Source organism: Patagioenas fasciata, chromosome 2 (assembly GCF_037038585.1).
Source record: "Patagioenas fasciata isolate bPatFas1 chromosome 2, bPatFas1.hap1, whole genome shotgun sequence".
In the NCBI taxonomy this organism is placed as follows: Eukaryota; Metazoa; Chordata; class Aves; order Columbiformes; family Columbidae; genus Patagioenas; species Patagioenas fasciata.
The window spans coordinates 103,548,530-103,562,159 of NC_092521.1; positions in this window are offsets into that span (position 1 = coordinate 103,548,530).

Consider the following 13,630-nt stretch of genomic DNA (forward strand, 5'->3'; position numbering starts at 1 on the left):
TAGATTTGGGGTTAGGTTTAGATTTTGGGGTTAGGTTTAGATTTGGGGTTAGGGGTTGGGGTAAGGGATTTGGGTTAGGGGTTGGGATTAGGTTTAGATTTGGGGTTAGGTTTAGATTTGGGGTTTAGATTTGGGGTTAGGTTTAGATTTGGGCTTAGGGGTTGGGGTTAGGTTTAGATTTGGGGTTAGGGGTTGAGGTTAGGTTTAGATTTGGGGTTAGGGGTTGGGGTTAGGTTTAGATTTGGGGTTAGGTTTAGATTTGGGTTTAGGGGTTGGGGTTAGGTTTAGATTTGGGGTTAGGGGTTGGGGTTAGGGGTTGGGGTTAGGTTTAGATTTGGGCTTAGGGGTTGGGGTTAGGTTTAGATTTGGCCTTAGGGGTTGGGGTTAGGGGTTGGGGTTAGGTTTAGATTTGGGGTTAGGATAGATTTGGGGTTAGGAGTTGGGGTTGGTTTAGATTTGGGGTTAGGTTTAGATCTGGGGTTAGGGGTTGGGGTTATGTTTAGATTTGGGGTTAGGTTTCTATTTGGGGTTAGGGGTTGGGGTTAGGTTTAGATTTGGGGTTAGGTTTAGATTTGGGGTTAGGAGTTGGGGTTAGGTTTAGATTTGGGGTTAGGTTTAGATCTGGGGTTAGGGGTTGGGGTTATGTTTAGATTTGGGTATAGGTTTAGATTTGGGGTTAGGGGTTGGGGTTAGGTTTAGATTTGGGGTTAGGGGTTGGGGTTAGAGGTTGGGGTTAGGTTTCTATTTGGGGTTAGGTTTATATTTGGGGTTAAGGGTTGGGTTTAGGTTTAGATTTGGGGTTAGGTTTAGATTTAGGGTTAGGTTTTGGGGTTAGGTTTAGATTTGGGGTTAGGTTTAGATTTGGGGTTAGGGGTTGGGGTTAGGAACTGGGGTGAGGTTTAGATTTGGGGTTAGTGGTTGGGGTTAGGGGTTGGGGTTAGGTTTAGGTTTAGATTTGGGGTTAGGGGTTGGGGTTAGGGGTTGGGGTTAGGTTTAGATTTGGGGTTAGGTTTAGATTTGGGGTTAGGGGTTGGGGTTAGGTTTAGATTTGGGGTTAGGTTTAGATTTGGGGTTAGGTTTACATTTCGGGTTAGGGGTTGGGTTTAGGTTTAGATTTGGGGTTAGGTTTAGATTTGGGTTTAGGTTTAGATTTAGGGTTAGGTTTAGATCTGGGGTTAGGGGTTGGGGTTAGGAACTGGGGTGAGGTTTAGATTTGGGGTTAGTGGTTGGGACTAGGGGTTGGGGTTAGGTTTAGATTTGGGGTTGGGGGTTGTGGTTAGGGGTTGGGGTTAGGAGTTGGGGTTAGGTTTAGATTTGGGGTTAGGTTTACATTTGGGGTTAGGGGTTGGGTTTAGGTTTAGATTTGGGTTTAGGGGTTGGGGTTAGGTTTAGATTTGGGTTAGGTTTAGATTTGGGGTTAGGTTTAGATTTGGTGTTAGGGGTTGAGGTTAGCTTTAGATTTGGGGTTAGGTTTAGATTTGGTGTTAGGGGTTGGGGTTAGGTTTCTATTTGGGGTTAGGTTTATATTTGGGGTTAAGGGTTGGGGTTAGGTTTAGATTTGGGGTTAGGGGTTGTGGTTAGGTTTAGATTTGGGGTTAGGTTTAGATTTGGGGTTAGGTGTTGGGTTTAGGTTTATATTTGGGTTTAGGTTTAAATTTGGGCTTAGGGGTTGGGGTTAGGTTTAGATTTGGGTTTAGGTTTAGATTTGGGGTTAGGTTTAGATTTGGGGTTAGGTTTAGATTTGGGGTTAGGGGTTGGGGTTAGGTTTAGATTTGGGGTTAGGGGTTGGGGTTAGGGGTTGGGGTTAGGGTTTGGGGTTAGGTTTAGATTTGGGGTTAGGTTTAGATTTGGGGTTAGGGGTTGGGGTTAGGTTTAGATTTGGGGTTAGGTTTAGATTTGGGGTTAGGGGTTGGGTTTAGGTTTAGATTTGGGTTTAGGTTTAAATTGGGGCTTAGGGGTTGGGGTTAGGTTTAGATTTGGGTTTAGGTTTATATGTGGGGTTAGGGGTTGGGGTTAGGTTTAGATTTGGGGTTAGGTTTAGATTTGGGTTTAGGTTTAGATTTAGGGTTAGGTTTAGATCTGGGGTTAGGGGTTGGGGTTAGGAACTGGGGTGAGGTTTAGATTTGGGGTTAGTGGTTGGGGCTAGGGGTTGGGGTTAGGTTTAGATTTGGGGTTAGGGGTTGGGGTTAGGGGTTGGGGTTAGGGGTTGGGGTTAGGTTTAGATTTGGGGTTAGGTTTATATTTGGCGTTAAGGGTTGGGGTTAGGTTTAGATTTGGGGTTAGGTTTAGATTTAGGGTTAGGGGTTGGGGTTAGTTTTAGATTTGGGGTTAGGTTTAGATTTGGGTTTAGGTGTTGCGGTTAGGTTTAGATTTGGGGTTAGGTTTAGATTTGGGGTTAGGGGTTGGGGTTAGGTTTAGATTTGGGGTTAGGTTTAGATTTGGGGTTAGGGGTTGGGGTTAGGTTTAGATTTGGGGTTAGGTTTAGATTTGGGGTTAGGGGTTGGGGTTAGGCTTAGATTTGGGGTTAGTTTTTGATTTGGGGTTAGGGGTTGGGGTTAGGTTTAGATTTGGGGTTAGGGTTTGTGGTTAGGGGTTGAGGTTAGGTTTAGATTTGGGGTTAGGGTTTGGGGTTAGGGGTTGGGGTTAGGTTTAGATTTGGGGTTAGGGCTTGGGGTTAGGTTTAGATTTTGGGTTAGGGTTTGGGGTTAGGGGTTGGGGTTAGGTTTAGATTTGGGGTTAGGTTTAGATTTGGGGTTAGGTTTAGATTGGGTTTAGGGGTTGGGGTTAGAGGTTGGGGTTTAGGTTTAGATTTGGGGTTAGGGGTTGGGATTAGGGGTTGGGGTTAGGGGTTGGGGTTAGAGGTTGGGGTTAGGTTTAGATTTGGGGTTAGGTTTCGATTTGGGGTTAGGGGTTGGGGTTAGGTTTAGATTTGGGGTTAGGTTTAGATTTGGGGTTAGGGGTTGGGTTAGGTTTAGATTTGGGGTTAGGGCTTGGGGTTAGGTTTAGATTTGGGGTTAGGTTTAGATTTGGGGTTAGGGGTTGGGGTTAGCGGTTGGGGTTAGGTTTAGATTTGGGGTTAGGGGTTGGGGTTAGGTTTAGATTTGGGGTTAGGGGTTGGGGTTAGAGGTTGGGGTTAGGTTTAGATTTGGGGTTAGGGGTTCGGGTTAGGGGTTGGGTTTAGGGGTTGGGGTTAGGTTTAGATTTGGGATTAGGGGTTGAGGTTAGGTTTAGATTTGGGGTTAGGTTTATATTTGGGGTTAGGGGTTGGGGTTAGGTTTAGATTTGGGGTTATGTTTAGATTTGAGGTTAGGGGTTGGGGTTAGGTTTAGATTTGGGGTTAGGTTTCTATTTGGGGTTAGGGGTTGGGGTTAGGTTTAGATTTGGGGATAGGTTTAGATTTGGGGTTAGGTGTTGGGGTTAGGTTTAGATTTGTGGTTAGGTTTAGATTTCGGGTTAGGGGTTGAGGTTAGGTTTAGATTTGGGGTTAGGTTTAGATTTGGGGTTAGGGGTTGGGGTTAGGTTTAGATTTGGGGTTAGGTTTAGATTTGGGGTTAGGGGTTGGGGTTAGGTTTAGATTTGGGTTTAGGGGTTGGGGTTAGGTTTAGATTTGGGGTTAGGTTTAGATTTTGGGGTTAGGTTTAGATTTGGGGTTAGGGGTTGGGGTAAGGGATTTGGGTTAGGGGTTGGGATTAGGTTTAGATTTGGGGTTAGGTTTAGATTTGGGGTTTAGATTTGGGGTTAGGTTTAGATTTGGGCTTAGGGGTTGGGGTTAGGTTTAGATTTGGGGTTAGGGGTTGAGGTTAGGTTTAGATTTGGGGTTAGGGGTTGGGGTTAGGTTTAGATTTGGGGTTAGGTTTAGATTTGGGTTTAGGGGTTGGGGTTAGGTTTAGATTTGGGGTTAGGGGTTGGGGTTAGGGGTTGGGGTTAGGTTTAGATTTGCGGTTAGGGGTTGGGGTTAGGTTTAGATTTGGCCTTAGGGGTTGGGGTTAGGGGTTGGGGTTAGGTTTAGATTTGGGGTTAGGATAGATTTGGGGTTAGGAGTTGGGGTTGGTTTAGATTTGGGGTTAGGTTTAGATCTGGGGTTAGGGGTTGGGGTTATGTTTAGATTTGGGGTTAGGTTTCTATTTGGGGTTAGGGGTTGGGGTTAGGTTTAGATTTGGGGTTAGGTTTAGATTTGGGGTTAGGAGTTGGGGTTAGGTTTAGATTTGGGGTTAGGTTTAGATCTGGGGTTAGGGGTTGGGGTTATGTTTAGATTTGGGTATAGGTTTAGATTTGGGGTTAGGGGTTGGGGTTAGGTTTAGATTTGGGGTTAGGGGTTGGGGTTAGAGGTTGGGGTTAGGTTTCTATTTGGGGTTAGGTTTATATTTGGGGTTAAGGGTTGGGTTTAGGTTTAGATTTGGGGTTAGGTTTAGATTTAGGGTTAGGTTTTGGGGTTAGGTTTAGATTTGGGGTTAGGTTTAGATTTGGGGTTAGGGGTTGGGGTTAGGAACTGGGGTGAGGTTTAGATTTGGGGTTAGTGGTTGGGGTTAGGGGTTGGGGTTAGGTTTAGGTTTAGATTTGGGGTTAGGGGTTGGGGTTAGGGGTTGGGGTTAGGTTTAGATTTGGGGTTAGGTTTAGATTTGGGGTTAGGGGTTGGGGTTAGGTTTAGATTTGGGGTTAGGTTTAGATTTGGGGTTAGGTTTACATTTCGGGTTAGGGGTTGGGTTTAGGTTTAGATTTGGGGTTAGGGGTTGGAGTTAGGTTTAGATTTGGGGTTAGATTTAGATTTGGGGTTTACATTTGGGGTTAGGTTTAGATTTGGTGTTAGGGATGGGGTTAGGTTTAGATTTGGGGTTAGGTTTAGATTTGGTGTTAGGGGTTGAGGTTAGCTTTAGATTTGGGGTTAGGTTTAGATTTGGGGTTAGGTTTAGATTTGGGGTTAGGTTTACATTTCGGGTTAGGGGTTGGGTTTAGGTTTAGATTTGGGGTTAGGGGTTGGAGTTAGGTTTAGATTTGGGGTTAGATTTAGATTTGGGGTTTACATTTGGGGTTAGGTTTAGATTTGGTGTTAGGGTTGGGGTTAGGTTTAGATTTGGGGTTAGGGGTTGGGGTTAGAGGTTGGGGTTAGGTTTCTATTTGGGGTTAGGTTTATATTTGGGGTTAAGGGTTGGGTTTAGGTTTAGATTTGGGGTTAGGTTTAGATTTAGGGTTAGGTTTTGGGGTTAGGTTTAGATTTGGGGTTAGGTTTAGATTTGGGGTTAGGGGTTGGGGTTAGGAACTGGGGTGAGGTTTAGATTTGGGGTTAGTGGTTGGGGTTAGGGGTTGGGGTTAGGTTTAGGTTTAGATTTGGGGTTAGGGGTTGGGGTTAGGGGTTGGGGTTAGGTTTAGATTTGGGGTTAGGTTTAGATTTGGGGTTAGGGGTTGGGGTTAGGTTTAGATTTGGGGTTAGGTTTAGATTTGGGGTTAGGTTTACATTTCGGGTTAGGGGTTGGGTTTAGGTTTAGATTTGGGGTTAGGGGTTGGAGTTAGGTTTAGATTTGGGGTTAGATTTAGATTTGGGGTTTACATTTGGGGTTAGGTTTAGATTTGGTGTTAGGGATGGGGTTAGGTTTAGATTTGGGGTTAGGTTTAGATTTGGTGTTAGGGGTTGAGGTTAGCTTTAGATTTGGGGTTAGGTTTAGATTTGGTGTTAGGGGTTGGGGTTAGGTTTCTATTTGGGGTTAGGTTTAGATTTGGGGTTAAGGGTTGGGGTTAGGTTTAGATTTGAAGTTAGGTTTAGATTTGGGGTTAGGTTTTGGGGTTAGGTTTAGATTTGGGGTTAGGTTTAGATTTAGGTTTAGGTGTTGGGGTTAGGTTTAGATTTGGGGTTAGGTTTAGATTTGGGGTTAGGGGTTGGGGTTAGGTTTAGATATGGGGTTAGGTTTAGATTTGGGGTTAGGAGTTGGGGTTAGGTTTAGATTTGGGGTTAGGTTTAGATTTGGGTTTAGGAGATGGGGTTAGGTTTAGATTTGGGGTTAGGTTTAGATTTGGGGTTTAGATTTGGGGTTAGGTTTAGATTTGGGGTTAGGTTTAGATTTGGGGTTAGAAGTTGGGGTTAGGGGTTTGGGTTGGGTGTTCGGGTTAGGTTTAGATTTGGGGTTAGGGTTTGGGGTTAGGGGTTGGGTTAGGTTTAGATTTGGGGTTAGGGCTTGGGGTTAGGTTTAGATTTGGGGTTAGGTTTAGATTTGGGGTTAGGGGTTGGGGTTAGCGGTTGGGGTTAGGTTTAGATTTGGGGTTAGGGGTTGGGGTTAGGTTTAGATTTGGGGTTAGGGGTTGGGGTTAGAGTTTGGGGTTAGGTTTAGATTTGGGGTTAGGGGTTGGGGTTAGGGGTTGGGTTTAGGGGTTGGGGTTAGGTTTAGATTTGGGATTAGGGGTTGAGGTTAGGTTTAGATTTGGGGTTAGGTTTATATTTGGGGTTAGGGGTTGGGGTTAGGTTTAGATTTGGGGTTATGTTTAGATTTGAGGTTAGGGGTTGGGGTTAGGTTTAGATTTGGGGTTAGGTTTCTATTTGGGGTTAGGGGTTGGGGTTAGGTTTAGATTTGGGGATAGGTTTAGATTTGGGGTTAGGTGTTGGGGTTAGGTTTAGATTTGTGGTTAGGTTTAGATTTGGGTATAGGTTTAGATTTGGGGTTAGGGGTTGAGGTTAGGTTTAGATTTGGGGTTAGTTTTAGATTTGGGGTTAGGGGTTGGGGTTAGGTTTAGATTTGGGGTTAGGTTTAGATTTGGGGTTAGGGGTTGGGGTTAGGTTTAGATTTGGGTTTAGGGGTTGGGGTTAGGTTTAGATTTGGGGTTAGGTTTAGATTTTGGGGTTAGGTTTAGATTTGGGGTTAGGGGTTGGGGTAAGGGATTTGGGTTAGGGGTTGGGATTAGGTTTAGATTTGGGGTTAGGTTTAGATTTGGGGTTTAGATTTGGGGTTAGGTTTAGATTTGGGCTTAGGGGTTGGGGTTAGGTTTAGATTTGGGGTTAGGGGTTGAGGTTAGGTTTAGATTTGGGGTTAGGGGTTGGGGTTAGGTTTAGATTTGGGGTTAGGTTTAGATTTGGGTTTAGGGGTTGGGGTTAGGTTTAGATTTGGGGTTAGGGGTTGGGGTTAGGGGTTGGGGTTAGGTTTAGATTTGCGGTTAGGGGTTGGGGTTAGGTTTAGATTTGGGCTTAGGGGTTGGGGTTAGGGGTTGGGGTTAGGTTTAGATTTGGGGTTAGGATAGATTTGGGGTTAGGAGTTGGGGTTGGTTTAGATTTGGGGTTAGGTTTAGATCTGGGGTTAGGGGTTGGGGTTATGTTTAGATTTGGGGTTAGGTTTCTATTTGGGGTTAGGGGTTGGGGTTAGGTTTAGATTTGGGGTTAGGTTTAGATTTGGGGTTAGGAGTTGGGGTTAGGTTTAGATTTGGGGTTAGGTTTAGATCTGGGGTTAGGGGTTGGGGTTATGTTTAGATTTGGGTATAGGTTTAGATTTGGGGTTAGGGGTTGGGGTTAGGTTTAGATTTGGGGTTAGGGGTTGGGGTTAGAGGTTGGGGTTAGGTTTCTATTTGGGGTTAGGTTTATATTTGGGGTTAAGGGTTGGGTTTAGGTTTAGATTTGGGGTTAGGTTTAGATTTAGGGTTAGGTTTTGGGGTTAGGTTTAGATTTGGGGTTAGGTTTAGATTTGGGGTTAGGGGTTGGGGTTAGGAACTGGGGTGAGGTTTAGATTTGGGGTTAGTGGTTGGGGTTAGGGGTTGGGGTTAGGTTTAGGTTTAGATTTGGGGTTAGGGGTTGGGGTTAGGGGTTGGGGTTAGGTTTAGATTTGGGGTTAGGTTTAGATTTGGGGTTAGGGGTTGGGGTTAGGTTTAGATTTGGGGTTAGGTTTAGATTTGGGGTTAGGTTTACATTTCGGGTTAGGGGTTGGGTTTAGGTTTAGATTTGGGGTTAGGGGTTGGAGTTAGGTTTAGATTTGGGGTTAGATTTAGATTTGGGGTTTACATTTGGGGTTAGGTTTAGATTTGGTGTTAGGGATGGGGTTAGGTTTAGATTTGGGGTTAGGTTTAGATTTGGTGTTAGGGGTTGAGGTTAGCTTTAGATTTGGGGTTAGGTTTAGATTTGGGGTTAGGTTTAGATTTGGGGTTAGGTTTACATTTCGGGTTAGGGGTTGGGTTTAGGTTTAGATTTGGGGTTAGGGGTTGGAGTTAGGTTTAGATTTGGGGTTAGATTTAGATTTGGGGTTTACATTTGGGGTTAGGTTTAGATTTGGTGTTAGGGTTGGGGTTAGGTTTAGATTTGGGGTTAGGGGTTGGGGTTAGAGGTTGGGGTTAGGTTTCTATTTGGGGTTAGGTTTATATTTGGGGTTAAGGGTTGGGTTTAGGTTTAGATTTGGGGTTAGGTTTAGATTTAGGGTTAGGTTTTGGGGTTAGGTTTAGATTTGGGGTTAGGTTTAGATTTGGGGTTAGGGGTTGGGGTTAGGAACTGGGGTGAGGTTTAGATTTGGGGTTAGTGGTTGGGGTTAGGGGTTGGGGTTAGGTTTAGGTTTAGATTTGGGGTTAGGGGTTGGGGTTAGGGGTTGGGGTTAGGTTTAGATTTGGGGTTAGGTTTAGATTTGGGGTTAGGGGTTGGGGTTAGGTTTAGATTTGGGGTTAGGTTTAGATTTGGGGTTAGGTTTACATTTCGGGTTAGGGGTTGGGTTTAGGTTTAGATTTGGGGTTAGGGGTTGGAGTTAGGTTTAGATTTGGGGTTAGATTTAGATTTGGGGTTTACATTTGGGGTTAGGTTTAGATTTGGTGTTAGGGATGGGGTTAGGTTTAGATTTGGGGTTAGGTTTAGATTTGGTGTTAGGGGTTGAGGTTAGCTTTAGATTTGGGGTTAGGTTTAGATTTGGTGTTAGGGGTTGGGGTTAGGTTTCTATTTGGGGTTAGGTTTAGATTTGGGGTTAAGGGTTGGGGTTAGGTTTAGATTTGAAGTTAGGTTTAGATTTGGGGTTAGGTTTTGGGGTTAGGTTTAGATTTGGGGTTAGGTTTAGATTTAGGTTTAGGTGTTGGGGTTAGGTTTAGATTTGGGGTTAGGTTTAGATTTGGGGTTAGGGGTTGGGGTTAGGTTTAGATATGGGGTTAGGTTTAGATTTGGGGTTAGGAGTTGGGGTTAGGTTTAGATTTGGGGTTAGGTTTAGATTTGGGTTTAGGAGATGGGGTTAGGTTTAGATTTGGGGTTAGGTTTAGATTTGGGGTTTAGATTTGGGGTTAGGTTTAGATTTGGGGTTAGGTTTAGATTTGGGGTTAGAAGTTGGGGTTAGGGGTTTGGGTTGGGTGTTCGGGTTAGGTTTAGATTTGGGGTTAGGGTTTGGGGTTAGGGGTTGGGTTAGGTTTAGATTTGGGGTTAGGGCTTGGGGTTAGGTTTAGATTTGGGGTTAGGTTTAGATTTGGGGTTAGGGGTTGGGGTTAGCGGTTGGGGTTAGGTTTAGATTTGGGGTTAGGGGTTGGGGTTAGGTTTAGATTTGGGGTTAGGGGTTGGGGTTAGAGTTTGGGGTTAGGTTTAGATTTGGGGTTAGGGGTTGGGGTTAGGGGTTGGGTTTAGGGGTTGGGGTTAGGTTTAGATTTGGGATTAGGGGTTGAGGTTAGGTTTAGATTTGGGGTTAGGTTTATATTTGGGGTTAGGGGTTGGGGTTAGGTTTAGATTTGGGGTTATGTTTAGATTTGAGGTTAGGGGTTGGGGTTAGGTTTAGATTTGGGGTTAGGTTTCTATTTGGGGTTAGGGGTTGGGGTTAGGTTTAGATTTGGGGATAGGTTTAGATTTGGGGTTAGGTGTTGGGGTTAGGTTTAGATTTGTGGTTAGGTTTAGATTTGGGTATAGGTTTAGATTTGGGGTTAGGGGTTGAGGTTAGGTTTAGATTTGGGGTTAGTTTTAGATTTGGGGTTAGGGGTTGGGGTTAGGTTTAGATTTGGGGTTAGGTTTAGATTTGGGGTTAGGGGTTGGGGTTAGGTTTAGATTTGGGTTTAGGGGTTGGGGTTAGGTTTAGATTTGGGGTTAGGTTTAGATTTTGGGGTTAGGTTTAGATTTGGGGTTAGGGGTTGGGGTAAGGGATTTGGGTTAGGGGTTGGGATTAGGTTTAGATTTGGGGTTAGGTTTAGATTTGGGGTTTAGATTTGGGGTTAGGTTTAGATTTGGGCTTAGGGGTTGGGGTTAGGTTTAGATTTGGGGTTAGGGGTTGAGGTTAGGTTTAGATTTGGGGTTAGGGGTTGGGGTTAGGTTTAGATTTGGGGTTAGGTTTAGATTTGGGTTTAGGGGTTGGGGTTAGGTTTAGATTTGGGGTTAGGGGTTGGGGTTAGGGGTTGGGGTTAGGTTTAGATTTGCGGTTAGGGGTTGGGGTTAGGTTTAGATTTGGGCTTAGGGGTTGGGGTTAGGGGTTGGGGTTAGGTTTAGATTTGGGGTTACGATAGATTTGGGGTTAGGAGTTGGGGTTGGTTTAGATTTGGGGTTAGGTTTAGATCTGGGGTTAGGGGTTGGGGTTATGTTTAGATTTGGGGTTAGGTTTCTATTTGGGGTTAGGGGTTGGGGTTAGGTTTAGATTTGGGGTTAGGTTTAGATTTGGGGTTAGGAGTTGGGGTTAGGTTTAGATTTGGGGTTAGGTTTAGATCTGGGGTTAGGGGTTGGGGTTATGTTTAGATTTGGGTATAGGTTTAGATTTGGGGTTAGGGGTTGGGGTTAGGTTTAGATTTGGGGTTAGGGGTTGGGGTTAGAGGTTGGGGTTAGGTTTCTATTTGGGGTTAGGTTTATATTTGGGGTTAAGGGTTGGGTTTAGGTTTAGATTTGGGGTTAGGTTTAGATTTAGGGTTAGGTTTTGGGGTTAGGTTTAGATTTGGGGTTAGGTTTAGATTTGGGGTTAGGGGTTGGGGTTAGGAACTGGGGTGAGGTTTAGATTTGGGGTTAGTGGTTGGGGTTAGGGGTTGGGGTTAGGTTTAGATTTGGGGTTAGGGGTTGGGGTTAGGGGTTGGGGTTAGGTTTAGATTTGGGGTTAGGTTTAGATTTGGGGTTAGGGGTTGGGGTTAGGTTTAGATTTGGGGTTAGGTTTAGATTTGGGGTTAGGTTTACATTTCGGGTTAGGGGTTGGGTTTAGGTTTAGATTTGGGGTTAGGGGTTGGAGTTAGGTTTAGATTTGGGGTTAGATTTAGATTTGGGGTTTACATTTGGGGTTAGGTTTAGATTTGGTGTTAGGGATGGGGTTAGGTTTAGATTTGGGGTTAGGTTTAGATTTGGTGTTAGGGGTTGGGGTTAGGTTTCTATTTGGGGTTAGGTTTATATTTGGGGTTAAGGGTTGGGGTTAGGTTTAGATTTGGGGTTAGGTTTAGATTTGGGGTTAGGTTTTGGGGTTAGGTTTAGATTTGGGGTTAGGTTTAGATTTAGGTTTAGGTGTTGGGGTTAGGTTTAGATTTGGGGTTAGGTTTAGATTTGGGGTTAGGGGTTGGGGTTAGGTTTAGATTTGGGGTTAGGTTTAGATTTGGGGTTAGGAGTTGGGGTTAGGTTTAGATTTGGGGTTAGGTTTAGATTTGGGTTTAGGAGATGGGGTTAGGTTTAGATTTGGGGTTAGGTTTAGATTTGGGGTTTAGATTTGGGGTTAGGTTTAGATTTGGGGTTAGGTTTAGATTTGGGGTTAGAAGTTGGGGTTAGTGGTTTGGGTTGGGTGTTCGGGTTAGGTTTAGATTTGGGGTTAGGGTTTGGGGTTAGGGGTTGGGTTAGGTTTAGATTTGGGGTTAGGGCTTGGGGTTAGGTTTAGATTTGGGGTTAGGTTTAGATTTGGGGTTAGGGGTTGGGGTTAGCGGTTGGGGTTAGGTTTAGATTTGGGGTTAGGGGTTGGGGTTAGGTTTAGATTTGGGGTTAGGGGTTGGGGTTAGAGGTTGGGGTTAGGTTTAGATTTGGGGTTAGGGGTTGGGTTTAGGGGTTGGGGTTAGGTTTAGATTTGGGATTAGGGGTTGAGGTTAGGTTTAGATTTGGGGTTAGGTTTATATTTGGGGTTAGGGGTTGGGGTTAGGTTTAGATTTGGGGTTATGTTTAGATTTGAGGTTAGGGGTTGGGGTTAGGTTTAGATTTGGGGTTAGGTTTCTATTTGGGGTTAGGGGTTGGGGTTAGGTTTAGATTTGGGGATAGGTTTAGATTTGGGGTTAGGTGTTGGGGTTAGGTTTAGATTTGTGGTTAGGTTTAGATTTGGGTATAGGTTTAGATTTGGGGTTAGGGGTTGAGGTTAGGTTTAGATTTGGGGTTAGGTTTAGATTTGGGTTTAGGGGTTGGGGTTAGGTTTAGATTTGGGGTTAGGTTTAGATTTGGGGTTAGGGGTTGGGGTTAGGTTTAGATTTGGGTTTAGGGGTTGGGGTTAGGTTAGGATTTGGGGTTAGGTTTAGATTTTGGGGTTAGGTTTAGATTTGGGGTTAGGGGTTGGGGTAAGGGATTTTTGTTAGGGGTTGGGATTAGGTTTAGATTTGGGGTTAGGTTTAGATTTGGGGTTTAGATTTGGGGTTAGGTTTAGATTTGGGCTTAGGGGTTGGGGTTAGGTTTAGATTTGGGGTTAGGGGTTGAGGTTAGGTTTAGATTTGGGGTTAGGGGTTGGGGTTAGGTTTAGATTTGGGGTTAGGTTTAGATTTGGGTTTAGGGGTTGGGGTTAGGTTTAGATTTGGGGTTAGGGGTTGGGGTTAGGGGTTGGGGTTAGGTTTAGATTTGCGGTTAGGGGTTGGGGTTAGGTTTAGATTTGGGCTTAGGGGTTGGGGTTAGGGGTTGGGGTTAGGTTTAGATTTGGGGTTAGGTTTAGATTTGGGGTTAGGAGTTGGGGTTGGTTTAGATTTGGGGTTAGGTTTAGATCTGGGGTTAGGGGTTGGGGTTATGTTTAGATTTGGGGTTAGGTTTCTATTTGGGGTTAGGGGTTGGGGTTAGGTTTAGATTTGGGGTTAGGTTTAGATTTGGGGTTAGGAGTTGGGGTTAGGTTTAGATTTGGGGTTAGGTTTAGATCTGGGGTTAGGGGTTGGGGTAATGTTTAGATTTGGGTATAGGTTTAGATTTGGGGTTAGGGGTTGGGGTTAGGTTTAGATTTGGGGTTAGGGGTTGGGGTTAGAGGTTGGGGTTAGGTTTCTATTTGGGGTTAGGTTTATATTTGGGGTTAAGGGTTGGGGTTAGGTTTAGATTTGGGGTTAGGTTTAGATTTAGGGTTAGGTTTTGGGGTTAGGTTTAGATTTGGGGTTAGGTTTAGATTGGGGGTTAGGGGTTGGGGTTAGGAACTGGGGTGAGGTTTAGATTTTGGGTTAGTGGTTGGGGTTAGGGGTTGGGGTTAGGTTTAGATTTGGGGTTAGGGGTTGGGGTTAGGGGTTGGGGTTAGGTTTAGATTTGGGGTTAGGTTTAGATTTGGGGTTAGGGGTTGGGGTTAGGTTTAGATTTGGGGTTAGGTTTAGATTTGGGGTTAGGTTTACATTTCGGGTTAGGGGTTGGGTTTAGGTTTAGATTTGGGGTTAGGGGTTGGAGTTAGGTTTAGATTTGGGGTTAGATTTAGATTTGGGGTTTACATTTGGGGTTAGGTTTAGATTTGGTGTTAGGGATGGGGTTAGGTTTAGATTTGGGGTTAGGTTTAGATTTGGTGTTAGGGATTGAGGTTAGCTTTAGATTTGGGGTTAG